Source organism: Epinephelus lanceolatus, chromosome 10, assembly GCF_041903045.1.
Source record: "Epinephelus lanceolatus isolate andai-2023 chromosome 10, ASM4190304v1, whole genome shotgun sequence".
Classification (NCBI taxonomy): domain Eukaryota; kingdom Metazoa; phylum Chordata; class Actinopteri; order Perciformes; family Serranidae; genus Epinephelus; species Epinephelus lanceolatus.
The window spans coordinates 8,235,964-8,250,556 of record NC_135743.1 but is presented as its reverse complement, the minus strand read 5'-3'; positions in this window follow the sequence as shown (position 1 = coordinate 8,250,556).

The window sequence follows — 14,593 nt, the reverse complement described above, 5'->3', positions numbered from 1 at the left end:
TTTGTTTTACCTTTCTCCACTCCGCTCTTTAAAACCCTGGCAAAACAGGTACATTGGCATGACTATGCACCGCTCCATTTCAGGGCGCCAGTGCACAGCTTAACATGTAATGGTGAGGGCCAGGAATGCAATCTGTCAGCCAGTGGCAGCAGCCACGTAACTGTCAGCTGACAGAAAACTGACAGAAAACAGCTGCCTGCTGGGAATATCAAAAAGATTCGAAAGATGCCAAAGTTGTCCAAACAGTAGACATAGTTAATATCAAAGTATTGATTAGTGCAGTTTAACATCAGTTTTAACAGATCAAGACTGCTTACTTATTGTGCACAACGAATCACATTTCTGCTCAATATTTAACTTTAATTAAATAATGTATTTTAACCAGCCATGTGGTCAGCTGACTATATGTTAGAGGTCATTTGCTGATCTTTGACTAAATTATTTTCCTACGTTTTCCTTGCTCACTGGATGTATTAATATCTTCATGACTTAGTCTGTCCCTGTATATCTATTTACCGCTAAACAGATTTGGCGGTTTCTTCTGCTTTACAGAGCTGCTTAGCCTTTCTCTGAGAACCAGATGAATCTGCACGCTCATGTTTTATTTGCTCTGGCAGATGCGTCTGGTTCCCCCTCTGCTTTGGACAGGTTTCCAGCTGCCTGAGACATGCCATGCCAATCACAAACATTTATCTAATATGGGGAACATTTGAGACCAAGACCGTAAAAAGGTTTGCTATATAGGTATTTCTGAAAACAACCAAAACGACTGCAGCTGATGTAGAACCCTCTGTTGAAGCAGCTATTGTGTCAGTATCAATGAACTGGATGGTATATTTTTGCTAAAAGAACAATCAACTGCACCTAAAACTTTTCTTAAGAAGAAGGATGTGTGTTCTGACAGAACTTGGCATGAGCTTAATACACCAGCTCTTAATATACCAGCTCATTGCTTCACGCTGTACTTTTACATTTTTCTGTGGCTCTTTTCTTTTACAGCCCCTAATTTCCAGGGCTGGTACCTGCGGTTATTCCACAGGCTAGATAATAACATGTCGGGCAGGAAATCCAAAGTGCAGGATCATTTTGAGAAGGTGAAGGACGAACCCAAGGTGATATGTAAACTCATCTTCATAGAGTGCCGAAGTCACGCCCCTTCCGGTGAAGCTCATGGGACCTTAGATCGGAAAAAAATATGAATGGCAGTGAATGAGGAGAGAAATATTATCTTTTGTTCCCGTTTGAGTTTCGACATGAAATCCAAATATGTCGTTAATGAATTTAAAACATAAATTTTAAGGTCAAGAAAGTCATACTTTGTGGTAAAACTGTTGAGATATAAGCTTTTGAAAAAAAACGTAATTAGAAAAACTACACAGGAGGCGGTCGCGTATGTGACGTCATAGCTTTCGCTCGCTTCCAGCAGCTTGGAGTGACTGCAGCCTGGCACAAAACACACAGACATCTTCAATCATAAATCGATTAATCATAAAACAGTGGAATTTCAACGGGGAGGCCAAGCTGCAGGAAGCGAGCGAAAGCTATGACGTCACATACGCGACCTCCTCCTCTTGAGTCTTTCTAATTAAAAAGCTTATATCTCAACAGTTTTACCACAAAGTATGACTTTCTTGACCTTAAAATGTATGTTTTAAATACATTAACAACATATTTAGATTTCATGTCGCAACTCAGACGGGAACAAAAGATAATATTGCTCTCCCCATTCACTGCCATTCATATTTTTTCCGATCTAAGGTCCCATGAGCTCTACCGGAAGGGGCGTGACTTTGGCACTCTACTGGTCGACTACAAACATGATGTATCATCTGAAACATGGAAGTAGCTACATGCCCATTAGCCCACAGCGTCATTAACAGGTGGCTTGCTCAGTGTGTGACGTGCACTTGTAGATAAAATATAGGCCTATATTAATGAAGGTTCATTAGTACGGTTTTGTATTTCTCTGTAATGTAGCATAGTGTTAACAATGTTACTGATACTATTCTTTCTCACACCTTAAACTCAAACTTGTGTGTTGCCCCGCCCAAAATATATAATATTATAATTAAATAAAGATCATAAACATGCGAACGACTAGTCAAATAATGGCCCTAAATGACAGCTACTGGTCGACTTGCTCGAAACTCAGCCCTATTGAGAACGCCCCCTGGAATTAAAGAAATGACTGAGAGGTTCCAGACTGACTTGCATCTGCAATGTGATGTCACTAGCTAAGCCCAGAAAAAAATTAATCATTGTAGGATTCAGTAAGGAGCTGTAGTATCCAGGAAAACAATGACTATGTGTCAGCTCTGATGGGAAAATAAAAAGATGCAAGGACAAAGTATTTCAGTAAACGTTTGGACAATTACCAGCTTCAGTAAAATGTGTCCACACTGACGTTCAGTAGCCGATATTGGCTGTAGCCTGCTGTATGAGTTAGTATACTGTCAATCTTGTAGACTCTTCACACCTTGGTGATGATCAGCTGGACTCAGCAGCTGCTGCAGAAAAGGAAATGTTTTCTTGGTATTCTTCATTTAATAGCTCATAAAAATAGTTAGTGGCAGATAGAATCACTGCGGCTGGTTGGCCAACTTCACCATGTACTGAAACACACAAACTTCTTCAAAATATCATATAATTAATTACGTCCTTTTTTCAATGAAACACCTGGAAGTTAATGTCCAAAGCCGATTGCATAAGCTGACTACTTCAAACCTGATTAAACCCTTGAGATCTGACTTTGACACTGACATACTATTCACACATACCATTAAAGTTGACAAGCGTTGTATTTTGAGCATACAGTATGTACCCCTCCTGTTGACAGTATGTGGCGGCACAAACAACGCGAGGCACCTCCAGCAGAAATAATAAGCATTGTGGAGCAGTGTACCGAAGCAGGTGCAAAGACGCCTACTTCTTCCTCCCCCATCTCTGACGAGCCCCCATATCACACGCAGATGTTTCCCATCAAAGGCACCCACAAACCTCTCCACCCTGAGTATGTAAACCAAGATAAGGACCCATTCAAACAGAGGGACTCTGTAAACTGCACCTTGCTAGTGAGCTTTTCTTTCTTTTACAATACGCACTTCAAGACGGCGAGGTTTTTTTCTTTTTTTTTCTTCTCTGAGGGGTCACATATGCTTTAGCGCCGTGAGCAAAACATGTAGGTAGGATGTCTGTGATAGGCATTTGTAAATTGACAAGAAAAAGGGATAATACCAGAGTGGTATTTGGATGCAGCGGGAAAAAAAGCAAATGATTGAATAACAGTAATTAAAGCAGTTATTCGTTCGGCGAGCACCTGCATGAGGGATGATATTGCTCCTTAATTCAGCTCAGTTTAACTTCTCTCAGCCGGTGGTTCCAGCATCGCCTCATTAATCGCTGATTGGCATCGAGCTGTTCACAGGAACAAACTGTTTACTCTGTCTTGCCTGCTTTCTCTGGGCTGCATGCAGCGACGGCCTCTCTCAAATGCAGCATTAAGGCCTATTGTACTGAATGAGGCCAGCATCGCGCTTTTTACATGTTCTTTTGTGAACTATGTGATAGGGCTGATTCCTATATACATACACGGCAGAATAGGAGATGTCACTGTGAATCATACGGTATATGCTGCATGTTATTTTTTACATCCAGTGCAGAAGTTTCAGGTGAGAAGGTGCATTTACTGAAAGCTACATTTACTGGAGGTGGTTGACAGTAAACTTGGTTGAGTCACTGATGAGGTTTATTGAATTTTCATGCTTAAAAAATGATATTCGGAATCCTTTTTGTCTGGCGAGAGGGCCTCATGCAAAGAATGAAAATTCTAAATTGCCAGAATAAATGTTGGCAATGTACAACCATGCATATTTGTACATTTCATATGAAGCGGATAAGTGGAAACATCATGATTCTTTACGTTTCTATTTACAATTTTATGTTTTGACAATGCTGTGGTTAACTTGTTGTTGGGTTTAGGCACAAAAACTAGTTGGTTAAGGTTAGGAAAATATCATACTTTGGCTTAAAATACCTGCTTGTCACCACAAACCATGGCTGGACATGCCTCATATCTCAATTAAAAATATCATGTGTCATTTGTTGGCCTCGAACAGTGGTCTGCTTCTTTGCAGCCATCCACTATCCTCTTATCCTCCTAATAAGAAACACAGCTCATGTAATCTGAACTATGTCACTTTAGAAATGTTGAAATCATACATACGAAATGTAAAAATGTTACATATCTGTGGTTTGCATAAATATACAATGCCAACATTTTCTTTAGGGGACTGGACTGAACATAAAACCTTGTAAGCAAAGAATGAGCATTATACTTTCTCAGGTTAGCGTTCGAGTTTTTGTTAACGCTGCTCTAATCAACATTAGTAAATGAAGAATGGGTTAAATTACATAATATTTAAACATATATAAAAAGGGATCGCTTGTAGTGGCAAGCTTAGTCATCACCTGATTTTGCAGTTTCCCTCACCTCTACTGACTGTTTGGCATCAGCTCATTGTTTTGGTGTATGCAGCTCACAACTTTATGGTTTTAGTGAAGTCTCACAGCTTAGATCAATACCCAGCTGCAGCAGCAGGGGTTTTCAGTGGAAACGCTCTGATATACCCACCTGCCCAACATCAGATGGCAGACAGACACAGAGAGCGAGTAGCTAGAAAAGATAGTGGAGTATTTAGCAGCTCAAGAGCCATAAACTTCCCCCGGGAGTTGGTAGAGACCAAAACAGAGCTAAAAGAGAGTGAACATTAGCTTATTGTATTGTTCTATACCCAAGTGGCCAAAAACCTGCTATGCTACTGCTATATATTATCATTGATAATAGTAGAGGAGAAAAGTGGATGCATATATTTACAGGCATGGGACAAATTAAAGCAAAAAAAAAAAACCCTGAATAAATAAACTATATAAAAGGCAGATGTTTCATATATGCAACGGCCTTCACAGTCACATCTCTGGGAGATTTTTTTAGAGAGAAACGCTGTAAATCAGTGTTTCCCAACTGGTAGGTCATGGATCCATTCTGAATGGACCACAAGTGACTCCCAAATGTGTGATGTTTGTAAAAAAAACACACTTTATTTTGAGGTACAGTGAATATTCGGCACAGAGCTTTTATCTTGAAGTGGTATTTCCTGCTGTAGAGTGAGGGACTAACAGACAGCTACTTGACAGAGACAGCAAACTTGCTCAACGGCATGGCCGAACACAACTATGATGCTGAATGTAATGTAACTGCATGGACCTTGAAGTAATGACTGAGGAGAAATCTGGACACCGTTGCTGGACCAGTTGGAAACCACTGCTGTAAATGATCTTCACCACCATCATCAGAGAGAATGGTGCTCACTCCAGCAGTAGAGTTTTAGAGACTTGGAGAATGTATGATAGGGAGCACTGAAGCTGTGGTCATCTAACAGGGTCTATTTTATTTTCAACACGCAGCTCCGCGAAACTTCCAACAGGTAAAAACTAAATAGAACTGTGTGAAAACCGAGAACAATCTGTTTAAAAATACTTACAATAAATACATTATCACACCATTTTTTGTTACTGCGGTAGATAATTTAGTACCAGATAATATAGCCTGTGCTTCTAAACCCAGCATAACCAACTGCATTATCACTTAGCAAAACTCAATAAGAAGAGTGAAGCATATAAAGTTTGGCTCAATATTCAGTAAAACAAAAATCAGCAAACCTATTTATGCATCTTACATATTCAAAAATGTTTAAGTTTTCAGTGTTGACACGTGAAAAATGCTCATTGTTTTCCCCTATAAGCATCGACACACACTTAATATAGAGCATAGAGACAGTTGGCAGACTTGCATGCACACTCACACATATAAACACAAACACACACACATATACACCTTTCTTGGGGCCTTGCAGGGGCAAACCTCCCACCCATGCTGCCTCGAAACACACCTGCCAGTCAACATAAAGTAGGGTCATATCCCAAAGGACATCGACTCGAAAGCAACCTACAGACAAACAGTCTAATGTATGCAAGATGGTTTGGTGGGGTGGGAATAAGCTATACATTCTACAATATATCAAAACACAATTAAGTGAACTGACAATTACAGAGAAAAGGAAACCTGTAATTATCTCTTTGAGGATTAGAACTTCAACTGATGGGAAATAATAGCTGGTTATGGATGATAGTGTGGTCACATTGTTATTTATCTGCCAAGTGAGTTTGATCAACTCATAAGTGCAACTTATAAATAGTAAATTAGTGGGTTCGGTTCAGTTGCTTTACTTGGTTAACTTGGTTGTTTTCTTATCGACACATGCTTCATTTCCCTTTAATAGAATCTACTGAAAAAGTTGTCTGAGGTTGAAGTTTCTATGGGTCAAACATGGTGGTTCATGAGGGACAATAGTCACATTCATTAAGGGAATAAAAAAAAAAAAAAGGGTGAGCCAGAGATGCAAACTCTTTTGTTTATTTTGAGTACAACAAGAGTATTTATGCTGTGAGTTCCCTTTAATTTCTGTAATTGTGTTTTATTAGAAGTAAACCTATGCTGTGGTTAATGTGTGGTCATGTTGACTTTAAGAACCCCTGGGTTACGGTCAGGAAAAGATCATGCTTTGATTTAAAATACCTGGTTTAGATGCCACAATCACAGCTAGAAACAGCTTTTGTTGGTCTGCAGCTTTGCAACCATCTCACCTACATGTCTCAGCACCTACCATCCCCTCCACCTCCCAATGACAAAGTCAGCTCCTGTACATTTAACTATCACTTTAGAAACACTGATACATATGAAACGTACAAATGTAACTAAAGGTGCTCCGATCGATACCAGTATCAGAAATGCCTCTGCCTTAAATGCTGGATTGGGTATTGGTGAGTACATGAGTCTATGCACTGATCCAATACGATTTAATTTATTACAAACTTTAACACAGGTTTTACACCAGGATAAAATGCTGGTTTTCCCAGAAATCAGTTACAACTGGCAACTACTGCTTTAGGGGCCATACACATGCCATGGTTTTTATGCCTTAAAATTCATTGTTTTAAATGTAGACGCACAGCTGGGGCACTTTAATACTAGAGTGATGCCATCGCAGCATGCATGCATTCCCAAGCATCTATTTTTCAGGGCACGACGGCTGCGCCCTGAGATAAATAGAGATAAACTTTTGGAACACAGCAACGTGCACCACGTCATGTGACGAGGAACAACCAGTCACAGCCAACAGATATCTTTCCCTCCTTCTGTAAATATCAGTCTGTGGTAAATATGAAGAAGAAGTTGATAATTTTAGTGCATGTCTACCCAGAGCTTTATATCCAACCCATGGACAATATTTTTGGCCTAATACACACTTCAGAAACAGTGCCTGGTGGAAGATTAGCTCTGCACGCAGGATTTCTGGTAAGAGGGTTAAGATATGGTTTTGGTTATGGTCACTTAGCATCCTCAGACGCAACCTGCGTCCGCACCCTTGAAAGTTGGTACACAGTAGGCACAAGAGTAGTGCCCAGCGCCCGACATCACGTTTTCCAGGTGGTTAAAGACACAGCATGTGTACAGCCCATTACAGCAGCAAAGAAGACTTGATTTCCGGTAAAGTGTTACATTGGCTGTTAGCAAAATGTCAGTAATTTTGCAATATTTTATAATGAAGTCCTATCAGTAAAAAAGGCAATGTGCGAGTATTCAAGGCAAGCAAGTTTTGAAAGGTGGCACGTGTTGCTTGCTCCTAAATTGTGGCAGCACTTTAAGGTTTTTTTTTTAAAGGAATTGTTATTTATTCCTAATATTTTTTTTTATTTTTATGACTGACTGTTAAATTAAGTAATAAAAGAAAGTTCCATGCCATTCAGTCTCTGGGTGTATTTGCTTATGTTTTACAAAGGGTTTAAGCTGAGCCACGCCATACAACAATAAAACAATCATTTTACATCCATACTGGGTTAGCAGTATTTTTTTTTCACAATGGTATTGGATTGGCACTCGGTAATGGCCAATATATATATTACAAAGTCTGTCACATATGTCTTCAATACAATGTGATTTAGGGACCTGCGATCTATAAGAGATAATACCATCTGCCCATTCAACACAATCGATTACAGAAGAAGCTGCCAGCCCTTTCTTTTTTGCTTCTGGCCATAACAGATAAAAACAATAACGTTACATAAATAATGCAAGTAACTGTAACTGCCTAAATGCAGAGGAGCAGGGGTGTCAAACTCATTTTAGCAGCCATAAAACAAAGATTTATAACAACATCATTTAACATAAGTACCAAATTCAGCTCAAAAATAACTGTCAATGTTCACAGACATGTCAACTGTTTATTGCTAGTCACCCGTTATTAGCTTGATTAGCTAGCATGCTGACATTGCATTAATTAGCCTAGCGGCTAGCGGCCATTTTCCTCTACTTAAAACAAATATATATATTTATACTTTTTCTTACTCACCGTTGGTTTAAAGTCACTACAGCTTCTGACAGAAAATTAAGGTTGAATTTCAGCTTGAATGTAGTTTTTTTTTTTCAGCTGAACATTGTTGAAACAGCGCAGCTAATGTTGCCGTTAAGAAGCTAGCCGAGTGAGACTCCATCCAGGCAGGTGACGTTACGTCGTGTTGTATCTCATGACGCCATGTTCACGTACGGCACGTGCTCTGTCTGTTGACCCCTTTTTACTCCAAATCCAAAATATTTCCACACAGCTGATTTATTCTCGAGTAAATAATGTTATCATTGTCTGTTTCTTGTCTGTTTGCCATCTGACTGCCGATGGTGACACAGACTTTCAAAATAAAAGCCCATCCTAAAGATACCATATAAATCGATGTTTACACTTTGCAGCGATAATACTGGATCATTGATCACTGAACCAACATATCGATCCAGATCGATGGATCATTTCACCCCTAATATTAATAATTTCTTGCATGTGGCAAAAGCACATAAATGTAGAAACACAAGATAAAAGCCGCCTGTTAAATGTGTTTTATTTGAGCAGCATGTCAACATATTACCACATAAATGAGCAAGTACTGTATCTAAATACACAAACATATTTGATCGTAACATCCTCCTTTCCCTTTTTTTCTGAGCATATACTGAACAGTAATAACTGAGAAGACAAAAAACATATGCATACATAAGCACAGAATATACATGCGTACATATACACATACAATAAGATGAAAGTAAATATAACATTATAATAATAATAATAATAATAATGATAATAAAGAAATAAATAAAAAAGGGACAACCATCACCCCTACCCTCCCCTCACAATGCCGACTTTAGGTCACAGAAGTAAGATAATGCGCGAGAGGTGACCAAACCTTACCAAAATATGGAAGTTTGTCCATAAGAGTGTATTTTATTCTTTCTAGGTGAAGTGTGCTCGTAAGGTTACTAAGCCACATCTTTGCTGTACCTGATACAGTGCTGAATCTCACTCTGAGTTACTGTTGTTTACAAACTAAAGAAATGAGAGATCATTTTAATTCTTACTGAATATTTGAAGGCAAACTGAATCTATATCACTTATTTGGTTGCAATTCTATTTCCTTAAATAAATAATACATTTTTTATACTAATTTGTCATATTGTCAACATCCTTCACTGTTTACCAAAAATCCCATTGTAGCAACTATTACTGTATATTTCACAACCATTAACATTGTGTCAGCCACTGCCAGTTAGCCTACAAGCTAACAAACAACATAAACACACAAAAATGCTAACTACACTTACAATTCTGGTACGTCTGCTAGTCACCAATTTTGTTGGACGACACTCTTATCTGAGTCTGGTGCTGTGTTCAAATGGGGTCATGGTTTACATGTTAACAAGACGAGTGTGTGTGAACGCACCTCTGTTGTATTTATGACTTTGTAAGTGGAAATTTTTGGAGAGCTCTGAGTTATCAACTTGTGTGGGGCATGATGCGAGGTTCAGATTTCTCAATGAGGGAGAAATAATAGATCTGCTTCCAGCCACTTCTCAGACTTAATAATAGTTAACTATTATGTGGGGAAAACCATCGGCATATTGGTATTAGTATACTCAAGAAAATCGTGTCTGGTGGAGGACTTAAAACCTTTCAAAAGTCTCAACACAAAGACAGAATTTCTACACCTACATCGTGTGATGACCACTTTCTCCGTGACAATCAAGCAACCCCATCTGCCGAGGAAGGCCAGGAGGTGTGGCTGAGAGCTTCATAAACAACACATAAGTTGGACCTTGTGTTGTTTTGTTTTTGTCAAAGTCTAAATTCTCGTCTAATACTAATTATAAAGTTCTAAATCAGGTAATAACTCACATTTCCATGGTTACCGAACAAATAAAGAGAGGATTTCATAGTTAGGAAGTTTCTGTAATGCAGCCCCTGGTGATTAGATTGCCAATCTGTCAACTAATGCACCTCAATTTAAAACTCCATGTTGGAAATCATCCATTTTACTGAAGTGCGTTTGCGTGAGACACTAAAGCTCTTCCAGCTCCGGGGCTGCTGCTCTCCGACCGACCTCTGACCTCTCTGGAAGGAGCTGAGCTGAAAAACATAAAATACCTCTGATGCGGATCAATGCAGCGTCACATTATAATTATCCAGTATGCATTGTGTGCCATTGTTTTCCCGCGTTGTGTGAGTGTATGTCAACGAGAATGTGTTGGGAGGCAGAGAGGGAGAGATAGAGACGGAGTGAATGAGCAGCTGTGGCAATATTTCCAATATTTACTCTCCTCCACTGAGTGCAGTTGCTCGGGCCTTTGAGGAGCAATCAAACATCCGGAGATGGTCGGAAGATTCTCCCTTTAAGCCACAAGGTTTTATTTGAGAAAGAATACCTTCTGTTCATAGGATTTGCAGCCATTTCATTTGAATCCATCTGTTTTTAAGGTGAAAAAGAGAGAAGAGGGGGAGTGAGAAAAAATAAAACAAACAACAACAACAGAAAAAAAAGCAGGCTATTGAACAGAGCATGTTTGTGCATCATATTGTGCTTGATGTAATGTAGGTCAGTGTTCTGCACAGCGCCAGATAAGACACGGGGAACAAGTGTTGTGTGTACTTACAAGCAAATATCTGTCAAAATAGCAATTGACAGATCTACAAGAGCCTTCTCTCTCCCTCACTCCCTCTCCCTCCATCTCTCTTCTTTTTTTTTTTTTTTTTTTGGCCAGGGAAGTGGTTCCTTCGTCATTAGCATTTTTGAAAAAAGGGCCAGAGATTTGGGCCTATCTGCCTCCACTCGCTGCCGCAAAGCCAGTCTGGCCCAGGTTGTTATCTGTGCACTACAGAGGTGCAGCTGTTTAGCAAATGGATTTGCAGATTTTTAAAGGGAGATGAGGAGGAAAAAAAAAAAAGAGGGGGAAGAATCAGGTATTCACAACAACCCTCCCCAAACTGGCATTTTGTGTATGTGCTGTGTGTATCTGCGTGTGGACATGTATGTGTATGCGTGTGTTTTCTTATAAATCTTTACCTTCTGTTTTCTGAGGCCCACATTATTTTTGGAAATGGCATTAAACACAAAAAAGCATGAAAAAATGCTTATTCTCTCTTTCTGCGCGTTCCTTTATTCACTTTCCAGCCTCCCGAGGGGCCTTTTCTTCTCCTGAGCGGGCGCCATCGCCGCTCCGGTTGCCTAACTGGACCAAGGGAGGCTGGGAGTGGAAGGAGGAACCAATGGGGTGCTTTAGGTGGGGTGGGGATGCTGCTGTCTTCACCACAGCTGCTGGCAAGTGCATCTCTTTTGTCTAATGCAATCCCAGCGAGGCCGACACTCTCACACACAAACACACACACACACACACGTGGAGGAATTCTGGCTTCAATCAAGGGCCCCCATGGGAGAGAGAAAAGGGCCCTAAGCCATTGGAGACACTGAGGGTGGTTGGCTTTCCTAAGTGGGGGTATGTATGTATGCACACACACCCTCACACACACGCTTCTTCAAACACACACCGCCTTGTGTCTCCCTCTTAAAGATACAAACAGACACTGCCAAAATATGTACACACATGGACCCTCACACATGCACAAATACCCACCCGACACACACACCACACACAGACGGTGCAGTGTGAGCGTGATGCCTCCGAGCTGCAGCCTCGGTCTCTACCAGGAGGTGTCGTATAACAAACCAGAGGATGCAGAGATTGTCTTGCAGAGAGGAGGAAGACGAACATGACGCCCTCTGCAAACTAATGGCACTAAAACTCAGCGATCCACACACACCTGACCTGGTCAGAGAGTGTGTGCAAAACATTTTCAGCACTTCAAAACAACAGATAACATCTTAGAGCATATTCTAAGTGCTAAAATGTACGAGAAAGACAAGTGCACAATTAATTTCTTTATGCAAAACTGTCTTTTAAATACATTTTAATCGGCACTGCTCTGTGTCAGCACCATAAGTAAATACATTGTCTTAAAGGTATATAGATATATATATATATATATATATATATATATATACACATATATATAAGGATATTTCTAACCTTTATCGTGCATTAAAAATGTAGTACACCTCTTTACATTTAATAATGTATATTTTAGTGAGCAATGAATATTGTACCATCTGTAACAGCAACTGTAAGTCAATCCATGCATGTAAGTTATTCATGCTGTCACCCAGTCTTCCCACATAGCCATTCTACCCAACACGCCTCGAATTTGTCGGCTGCACGTGTTTGTCTGACTCCTGTTTTATTATGTTCATATATTTATTTATTTTTTTCTTTTTGTACCCCTCCTGCATTCTTGTTTCTCTGCTGCAGCTACACAACAAAGATCATTAAAGTTTCATCTCGACCACTTGGTTAACTCCACCCATCAGGTCCGTAAAGCAAATGAAAGTAAAATGAAGAAGTGTTTTCTTTGTCTCAGGGCTGACACTGAGGAAACACCTGATATTTTGACAAAGTTATTGCATGTTTTTAAGTGCGAAATTTCGGTGAAATGTGGCTGGAATTTAACACAACTTGCATCTGTTAACATTAAAGGTACAAAAGTATTGAAGCAGTGGCACATAAGTCAGTCATCTACACTTTTTTTTTAGCAGAATCCACTTTGAATATGTTCAAATTAACATTTTTTTGTTGATATTTTCCAAAGCAATTCCAGTCAAAAGTATTCTAGGCTCTATGGGCAGCCATCTCCCATCATGCTTTGCCACTCTGCTGTTTTCTCTGACTCATCACGTCTCCTTTGAGCTCCTCGAAGTGTTTATCCTCCTGAAACACCTTTGACCTTTGGCTCCGATGCTCTAAAAGTCAAAGTGATTATTTCAGTCGTGGGAGCCTCTCAAAAATTAACTGCACACAGACTATTAACAGACTGATTAATGACAGCAGGCTTATACTGAAGGAAATGAATTCAGATTAAGTTTCAGCATTCCTTTCATAATGTCAAGTTTTATTTATTTCTTTTTTTTTACTAAGCAAGAAATAAGATATTCCAAAAGTTAGAAGCAACAGATGCACTACTTTGCATTTGTTATCAGTGTAATTGAATAGGCTATTGTGCTGATAAATGCTTAAATGCTTTAAACCGCAGCTGAGGGGACAGTAGGTGTTCTTTGTAATGGCTGAACTTGCTTCCAAAATTAACAAAGAAATCTATTCAAATAGAAGGGAAGAGGTGTGCAGGTGTCTTTTAATTTTATTCATCTTCTTCTTTGCTGAGCCATTAGTGGGTTTTGTCTTTGCCCAAGCATTGCGTGGGCGGCAGAGCTAACAATTAAACTATTGTTAAGACAATTGAGAACTGATAAAACTGTATTTAGATGGCGTAATATTCCAACGTTGCTTTACTATAATTACTATTAAACCATTTAACCTTGAAATATCTTCAGCAGGGGAGCCAGAGCTCGAGCAGGCAGCCGGTATAAAGTTGAGAAATTATCAGATGTCAAAGTTGGTGAAAAACAGATAAAACGTGTTTCTTTAAATTGTTTTTTTTTAATGAAGATGAATCATATTTTCTCCCTTCAGGAATTTACCTTTCTGTTTGATAAAGTTAATTTGCTCTGCGGGCTGCAGGACATCAGGTGAACCGGCCGTTGTCAGAGCGGGTGACGAATGGGTGCAGAGAAAAAGCCTTTTTTTTTTTTTTGGCCTTCATCGGTGCTTCGAACAGATGCTGCCTGTCCGCATGTTCCTCCCCTCTGCCAGAAATATCAGGCTGGGAATTAGGAGAGGCGATCTATAATTTAACGTAGCAAGTGACAGTTCATATGCTGCAGCAGCAAAGAGCCACAATAGAAGTGCATCTCAGTGTTGGAGATCCAGGCTCGCCTCAAGCCATCGCCTCCTCTCTTAGAGTAGAGTAGGAGTGAGGGAGGGTGAAATAGGGAAAGAAAACACCAACACACACACACACACACACACGTATCCTCAGTACTTCGCTCTCTTGCTTTCTGCCGGGGAGCGGAAAGAAGAACCTCCAGTGTGGCATAATGACTTTGCAGGGAAACAATAAGAAATAAATACCTTGGAGCTCCTCTATTAGTCAACACTTAAAAATCTTTTTTTCCTCCCTCCCTTCTTCTCTCTTTCTGACTCTCTCAC